General features: G+C 41.2%; 1 long non-coding RNA gene across 1 annotated transcript in view; it reads left to right on the plus strand.

The window, feature by feature from the left end:
* Nucleotides 1–3758, plus strand: part of LOC117961052 — a 16452-nt gene extending 12694 nt beyond the window's left edge. The window contains exons 2-3 of the long non-coding RNA XR_004660293.1: nt 467–471; nt 3418–3758. This is a non-coding gene — a long non-coding RNA (uncharacterized LOC117961052). The remainder of the gene's footprint in view (nt 1–466; nt 472–3417) is intronic.
* The last annotated feature ends 5533 nt before the right edge of the window (nt 3759–9291 follow it).

Consider the following 9291-nt stretch of genomic DNA (forward strand, 5'->3'; position numbering starts at 1 on the left):
GTCTCTTTCCCAAAATTCAGCCTTGGTGCAGAATTCCAGCCACTAGAGCCAGTCCCACAATGAGCTTTCCTTAGTATGAGCCATTTCTGAGTCTGTAGCTTCTGAGGAGAATGCCAAAAAACGCTTTTTCTGCTCTCTTCCAATAAACAATGGCGGCTTCATTATATCGACAAACGTAGCGCGCTCAGAACAAGCGTAGGATTCGGTTTGGTGGAAAAAAAAAGTTGTCAAAAGGCCCATATTCGGCCAAAACCGAAACTAAATTCAACATTTGGTGCATCCCTGGATCCAATCTTATCTTATCTTTTAAAGGTTGACCTAATATCCCGAAACTGGTAGGAAGTATATCAAGCGTTAACATTTAGTATTGGACGTTTATTCCCTGTAAAATAGATCTAAATTATATTCAACTGTTTGTGACTTAAACAGGTTTCTCTATAAACTCAGCATTGCTAGATCCTTGAAGTCCTTGTTGTGGTTTTGTTGTGTCTCTATCCTTCTCGTATTTCCTCTCTTTGTTTAAGATTGAAACATTTGATTGTGAGAAAGGTGCTCTGTGGCTTCTTCAGTGTGTGTAGTGTACTTTTCTGTAGTTTGTTGTTTGGCTCTTTAAATGAAAAATGTTGTCACAAAAAATTTCCCTATCCGAACATTATGTCTTCTAACAATTGCTGTTTCAAATGTGGCTGTTTGTAGCTATGGCATCGGTCTGGATGCAATGAATGGAAACAACCCCCACTCCTAAACTCTACAAACCAGGCAACACTACCCGAGGAACAGCAGATGGCAGCATTAACGCAGGTAGTAAACACACTTGTAAAACCCCTCCTGTGAAACGACACACAGTATCTAGTGGAAGAACTCAATTATTATAGATATCAATCTGTTTATAAAGTTTTGCAAATTTTTCACATTTTCAGAGATACCAGATGTTTTTTTTTTAGGTTGAGAAGGTATAACGGCAGCTTTTCTTATTCAAATGCGTTTTTCAGGTTACTTTTCTATGTCTCTTTTCTTTGGAGTGAGGTGCAGGAGACGATGTATTGCATATTTTGGATCACTCCCTGTGTCCACTATGTGGCGTTAGACAACTTGCACCAAGCATGCATTCTGTTGCTCTGTATCAAGAGTAGATCGCACAGTGTAAATTCCCCATGTGGCAGCAGGGTAGCTCAGTGGTTAGCACTTTTGCATCACAGCAAGTTGGTGGTTTCACAGCAAATGTGCGTTGTCCTAATCAAATCTAGATGTAAATCAGACGTCTGTCACACAAGGTTAATTTCCTCTTGCCAGTTGGCGGTCCTGTGACTATAACATTGTCCCAGCCTGGCTCGAAGACTGGAACCAACATGGACCAAAGCCAAAGAAAGCAGCTTGGGAACAGTGAGATCTTTTACTGTACTAGTGAACTGTCTTTGGTCAGTATGCAGAATATGCAGCGTCACACCTCATGATCCAAAATACTCTTAATGTTTAACTAAATTAGTGTAGTGTAGCAGTGTCAAGTGTTCAGGTGTCCAACCAAGTGATCCGCAGCCAGACAAATACATTAACCTTCAAAATACCTTGTTTTTTTCAGAATTACAGCCACCCAAAGCACACAGAATCGAGGCTCTGATGAGTACGTGAGGGGAAAAACGATGGGAAAGACAAAGAATTTGTGCAAAGCTTTCCTTGTGCACCTCCACTGAGCCCCAGATGCAGTGGTTTCTCCCCTGGGGGTCGGACCATAAGGTCAGTACAGTGTTGATCAGGTGGAATAAAAGGGGCTGTGACCCCCATAGTGATCAAAGACACTGGTCGACATGCCACACCCCTGCAGCCCTCTCTTCCTGTACAAACCTCTCTGAGGGCAAATCCACTGACCCAGCAAACCAAGCAGGGAGAGGAGGGAAGTCTGGGGGGAGTTGGACGATCCTATATGAGTCCTGAAAGGAGGAAAGGACAGATGGATGAAGGGATGGCTTGAGAAAAAAATGGATTAAGTGTTAACATCTCAACCTCTCTCATCTTAACCTCCTGGGTTCCCCAGAGAGAATTATTACTTGATGCACATCTTTGCAATATGGCCGAACTGTTCAGGACAGAGAAAAGTTGGATTTCAGTGGGACAAAAGAGCTTTCTCTATGACTTGGTACAGTGATGAAATGATGCTCGTCATCATGGCTCTAAAGCAAGCAAATCAAACAAGCAGCAATCCTAAAGTTGGCCGGTTGTTTAAAGGAATGTATTAGACAACTTTCTTTAATTCTCACCTTTGCCAGTTAGTCTCTTTCAGATAATTGTCCACACAAATTTGCATGTCTGCCTTACAGCTTAATTCAAGTCGTATAATGAGACGAAGAAGGAATGGTTGTCTTAACCCTTGTGTTGTCTTCCCAACTTACAACTCCACCCCTCAAAGGATCGTAATCGAAAGGAATTTGAATAGTTGAAATCCAAATAATGCCCAACCCTAATTACATCCGAAGCCTCGCAGTCCGTCCACACCACGTGACTGCTTTAGAAAGGGGTCCAAACGTCAACATTAGGTAGCCGCTAGCTAACGCTAGCTAGAGGGTTTTGTCGTGACTATGCCAGGAACGCTACCAAGTCGTGAGTCGTAACTTGAAGTCGTGACTTATCTTATGCAATCTGTAGGTAGATGTAATCAGTATGAGGAAAAAACTCATTTTTAATGCCTGATGTAAATGTAAGTGGGGCTGCTGAGTTTCCCCACGCAGAGACAGAGTGAATTGCTTTGACACAACTTCTTAAGCTGCCCCCCCCCCTCAGACTGAGCAAACTCACTTCTCATCAAGGCTGTGTCCTTAGGGGAGAGGTGGCATGCCATGTAACATGTAAGGTTGAAGGGTAACCATTAAAGTGTCTGCAGGGAACTATATATATATATATATATAACTAATAACCATCTTATCAACCGAACATTTCCGTCAGCCTACATTTTATCAGATTGAATTTGCCTCATGACACGGCAGGAAATAACAACTAAACTACATTTATCTCCCATTACCTCATGTTCCACCATGACAACAATATTTTGCAACACCCTGTTACACTCTGTAGAGTATAATGAGGCACTTTTTGTGCAATGTCTGCCATCTTTTATGCCCATTCATAAATTCCTCACCGGCACAATAATCAGAGCTTTGTTTCCTCATACAATAGCTCTGCTCCAGTGGGAAATGTACCAACTCCCCGTTTGTGGGTGAAATTTTAATTGGAAGTGGAGACTCCACCGTGCAGCCGGATTCCAATAACTGGCCTATGTCCAACTCATACTGACAACACACACACACACTCACACTCACTGATAATGTTTGCCTCAGGTGTCTTGCTGTATGACCCGCTCAAGACACCATTTGCAAGCAAAACAGAATTAATAGTGAGTAGAAAATGCAGGAAATTGCTCACGAGGGCCTTCATTTAGCAACCTAACGTAGAAACCAGCGCAGATATGGGGGCAGAAATCATCTTACGACACAGCTTCACGTGGGATTCATGAAACGGTCGTATCACGCCAGTCAGAGCGTAAGAATGGTCGTACATTGATTAATGCAGCAGCTGCAAACAATCGTAATTTAAATATCACGCCCCAATATATTCTCGGTTTTGAGGCCTATTTAGAACATGGCGAGACGTAATCCGGCTAAGACGCGGTACTTTTCAGAGGTGGAGATTTATACCCTGCTATCTCAGGTTCATTTGCAGTAACGTGTGTACTATTTGGCGGCCTAAAAACTGGTACTGAAGGCTGTGTTAAGAATGCAGAATGGAAAAAGATCACTGATGCATTCGTTGCCGTAGTAAATGGGACTCCAGCCAAAGTTTTAATTAATACATGCTCGACATATGCAGGCTATGCTATAGTCCTAATAGTAATATACTGGCTCATCATCTCTTAGGCCTACATGTAGGTGCACCTGTGTTTATTTAAATAAACATACAGTAGAAAACTTCATGTGGTGTCTTTTATTTAAAAAAAGTCATGTATTTTTCATGAGGCAGAGCCAATCAACCGTGAGCATGTGTCCTCCGCCCTGTTTATCAGAAATTATTTTGACCTATAAGCAACGTATAAGATAACATGTTCGTGGAGTTTTTTTTTTTTAAGTTCTAAAGGGAACTTTTTTTATTTACAAAGTCACAATTATCCTGGTCGCTTTAAATGAAATAGCGCTTCTTTTTTTGGGGTGGGGTGGATGCTCTTCTAACTGGACACAGCCACCATCAGAGAGTGAAGTAATGGGCTCTGTGGAGTCTGATTGGCTGCTGGGGAACTGCCTATGGTGGGCTGATACAAAGGAGTGATCTGGGCTACGAGAGGCTTAAAGCAAACTCCAGTCTGAGGTAGGACCCCCACTAGTGCACACACACACACACACACGCACGCACGCACACGCACGCACGCACACACACAGTTCGTTGCTGTCTACTCACTTATGAAGGAGCCCATTCATGCCCCTTGACAAATTACTACTGAAGCATGAGACTAAAGAGACCCCCCACCCCTCTGTCTCTCTCTCCCCATTATAGACTGTGTGAGACTTGGGTGTGAGAGAATATCACACGGGACACCGGAGTTATGAAAGGAGCATTATGTTAACAGTTCTGAGTAAGAACAGAACAATGACTACATGTTTCCTTTTACTGTAAAACGTACCGACATGCAGCAAAACAGACAAATTACAGGAAATTACTGTAAATAAGAAAGTTTTTACAAAGAGCATCACAATAATTCAGAAAACTTGTGAATTAAAGAGACCAGAGTGAAACAATATACTTTATGTTGCTTGCAAAACATTTTTATCTCCAACAGTAACAAACCTTATTGGCCCTAATTTCTCAGAACTTCTCAAGCTCTCCTTTCCAATCTAGCCTACAAAAAGAACAGAATAAGCTTTTTCTTTGTTTTCCTCAGATCGTTTAATGAGATCAGCTGCACTGTGATAAGCAGGTTTTGCTCACATGATGCAGGCTGGAGAGGGGGGTGCGACGGAGTGATTAGTGTTAAAATGCAACAAGAATACGTCTCAATACCTTCGAGGAAAGTCAAATCCATATTGTTAAAAAACCGCCTACCCACGCTGTAAACTAAGGAGTGACACAACACAGTGAAAGGCCACTTCCTTTATTAAACGCTGCTTAAACGATGGTAATCTCACTGATGGAATTTCCCCCGTTGAGGGTTTAACAAAATGCTTCTTTAACCTTAACGCAGAGTCAGCACCAAACAGCACTAATCACTTCTAGTCCGATCCGGACCAGACGAGGGCTGTTGGACACAAAAGGATTAAGCGGAGTCCAGAAGGAGGATATGAACCGAGGTCACAGGCCACGGCCGACCCTGTATGTGAGGAACAAAAGATCCTCAAAACATCTCGGTGTCTGCATTAATGCAACATGGCTTCGTGTGCCGAGTCTAAGCTGCAGGGGAAACCAAGGAAACAATTTAGAGGGTAGCTCATATAAAAAGTGGCGACCCTCTTATCTTTAATCTACGCAGTGCCTACATTTGGGCCCCTACAGATATTAAGATGTGTTAAATCTGGTTAAAGAGTAATTTTACTATGGTTTCAACAGCATTTAAAGATAAATGCATCCTTTCACTACATTGTGTCTTTCCTGACGCACTAAGTGCAACCTGCACGATTGGTTTTATTTACATTTTAGCATACTATTTAAGCAGTTGCACATTTTGTGTTCCCATCCTGTATATATTCAAATAGCTATTCTTATATTTTATTCCTGTTATTCTTATTTCACGCATATTGTATGTATGTGTGTTGCATCCTAGTATTTCATTTGTATTTATATTCTGTGCAGTGTGACTGATTTTGCTGCTGAAACAGCATAATTTCCCATTTTTTTGGATCATTAATATCTGTCTGTCTGTCTGTCTGTCTGTCTGTCTGTCTGTATGTCTATCTAATATTAAAGCTCGGATGGGCAGTTTTCTTTTGGCATCATTGTGTAAAATTCCATAATAATATTTTAGAATATTTTAATTCAATTGGTCTGGGAGAAAACTTCTGAAGACTTCTGCGCCAACCTCGGCTCCGTTTTCAGGCTTTAGAAAATCTAGCCCGTGACAGCAGACTTTGGCCAATCACAGGCGATTTTCGAGAGAGGACGTTCCTATTGGCTGTTCTACAAACACGTAAATGTCCCTTCAGAAGGTGAAAGCCAGATAAACTGCCTACCATGCAACGCAACACCAAAAACAGGAAGTCAGACTTTGAGCGTTAACTCAGCTGTAGCTGCAGGACTGTAAGAAGTTGGGTCAAAATTCCTAAATAGTTACACAGTCCAAAACAACGTAACCAACCATTCTCTCTGTCTCTGCATGGTGAAACTCAACAGCCCCACTTGCATTTACATCTGGTATTAAAAATGATTTTTCCCCTTATCCTGATACCTCCAGATTGCATATTAATACCTGGTGTAAATGGGGTCAACACCTTCACTGTTACTCTCCCGGCATCTTCCAGGTGTGTTATTAGGCATCTTCCAGGTGTGTTCTTAGGCATCTTCCAGGTGATTTCTTAGGCGTCTCCCAGGTGTGTTGCATCACTGACCTAACGAGTCAGACCCGCCTCTTTAGATCCTCCAATGAAGCAAGAGTCTGAGATGAACACAATAAAGCGTGTCAATATCGACTAAAGGTTTTAGAGAAAGACAGAAAATGTTGCTAATAATTTAGCCGTCTGCTTACTGTAGCCAAAGGCTCCCGGCTGCAGCTGATTCAAGATCCTGTGTGTAGCTAGCTAGAGTTTTGAATCACAGTATTTCATCTTAAAGGACTTTCCATTAAAAAAGGCATATAAGGTAACTAAGATACCACATCATTTAACCATACTGCTTCATTTTAAATAATGTGTTCTCTTATCTCACTGGTGGAAGGTTTCATTGTACTTTTCCACTCCACACCAACTAGTTTGGGGTATCCCTTCTAATGGCCAAATATTCAGATGGAGACGGTGAATAGAGCTAGGGTGTAGAGGTGTCATTGGCATTGGACCATCCACATTAAAGACAATATAATCTAACTTAGACATCAAAAACAATTTTGACTTTTCTATTCATTTTAGCTAGGCTTACCCTGGACATCTAGACATGTTTTGACCTAAAGACAACCATTTAATGCTCACTGGATCCGGAGAAGTAGTCCCTCCATATAATTACCAAAAGTTTGTGAGAGGTCTTAGTTAGCTACTTAGATCTCTTATCCTTTAAGAAAGTTTCAAGAGAATCAACTTTAATTGCAACATTTACTCAGAATTAAGTGTCTACTACCTTTGAAGTGACTACATTCATTTGAAGACGTATGTATGTATGTATGTATATATATGTATGTATGGACAGTGTGTAAACAAAGTATATATTCATACTCTATCTCCCCTTTTTCGCTCTAGTGTGAAGTCATATACTGTACGCCACAGGACATGAGCAGGAGGTTGGGGCTAAAGAATGACTCTAAAACTGCAGGAATTAAACTAATGAGATGGGAGATCGCTGCCTATTAAAACTTAAAGAGAGGGACAGTATCTAAATCTTAAAGATGTTAAAAGGGATTAGGTGAGCTGGAAGGCTGAAGGGTAATGGTACACACACACACACACACACACAGATTCCAGCTCCCCAGGAGAGGGCAGTTGGATGGCTATAGTGTCCTGACAGTAATCCTCAGATTAACTGGTTGTGGGGCACCACCAGTCAGCCACCAGTCAGCCACCAGTCAGGCAGCCAGTCAGCCAACTGGAACTAAAGCAGAAATGTATGCAAACCTGACCATGTGGGTCAGTCAGCCAAACAGAGCGCCGGCCAGTCAGACGGTCATTAGAGAAGACAGACAGCCAACCAGCTTATCATAATGTTTTTAAAGGATGTCTTCTCTTTGACCATTTGGCAACCGTCTCCTCAGTTTTTCCTCTTTTCATTTTATTCCTCTAAATATTATTTAACATGCCCATATTATTAAAAAGAATTCAATTTTTCTGGGATTTGGGGGGGTTATTTTGTGTCTCTGGTGCTTCCATACAAACTTGGAAAAAAAAACTACCACTGGGGTTTTGATTGAGATCTGGTTTCTGAGTGTCCTCTGTCTTCAGTCTCCGGGTGAGCTGTTCAACATCTGCACGGCTTTCTACGTCACTAGAGATGAGGTGGCTAACCGTAGCATGCTAGCTCATCCTCAAAGGCAAAACACTGCTACAACACACACTAGGTGACCATAATCTCAAAAAGAACTACTTCCTGTCCCTGTTCTACTTCCTGTCCCTTATCTGCAGGTATTCCACAAGTGTCCCTGGTCTAGAAGATGTTTCCCAGCTAATCTTGCCTTGGACTCACTAAAGCTGGAGAAAGAGTTATCTAGCTGATGTGATCTCAGCAAAGTCTCCGTTTGCATGTAAACGAAGGGAAATGTCTGCGTTTGTCAAAATAAGCATGTACGTGTAAACAGGGCCTGAAACCAATCGGCCAAACCAGTCTTACAAACACTAATTTTGCATATTTGTAATGAATTGGGATCACTTTTCAGAGATCTTTTTTACATTTTTCTTGTTGATCAGTGTCAAAATAGACCAATTAAACCCACTTTGATTCAGAATTGTGCAACAAAATATTGATTTGATTATGTGACTATTTTGCAGTGTTGGGAGAATTACTCAAATCTTTTACTAATGATAATAGAGTAGCAATAAACACTGTAGGACTACTCTGTTTCAAGTAAAGGTCCTGCATTCAACTGGGGAGCTTTCAAATGTCCCCCAAGGACCAATAGTCTTACTTTATATTCATCTGAATCGATTTGCTCATTTCTGTACATTTTGCATTATTTTCCTCATGGGGCTGTTTGCTTTCATGTGTGTATGTATGCACATCTACACTTTTATACACACACTTAAAGTATGTCTGTACATAGAAGTCAAATGTTTATGTCTACCTTGTTCAGCTCAACTTACTTGTTCTTACTGTGTTCACACTTACTTGGCCATCAAAAGTAATTCAAATTAGTCTAAATCTCCAAATAAACAATAACTGAATGTTACCAAATAAATGCAGTGAAATAAAAGTGCATATAAAGTACAATATTTTCCTCTGAAACGCAGTGAAGTATAGAAAATGGATGGGTACTTAAGTATAAGTACCTGATCATTGTAAATGCAGTACTTGAGTAAATACAGTAGTTGAGACCACATACTGCCCGGTCCTTCCATCACTGCGTGACATTGTGTGTGTGTGTGTGTGTGTGTGTGTGTGTGTGTGTGTGTGTGTGTGTGTGTGTGT

This window comes from Etheostoma cragini, chromosome 18 (genome assembly GCF_013103735.1).
Source record: "Etheostoma cragini isolate CJK2018 chromosome 18, CSU_Ecrag_1.0, whole genome shotgun sequence".
NCBI classification, from domain to species: Eukaryota; Metazoa; Chordata; class Actinopteri; order Perciformes; family Percidae; genus Etheostoma; species Etheostoma cragini.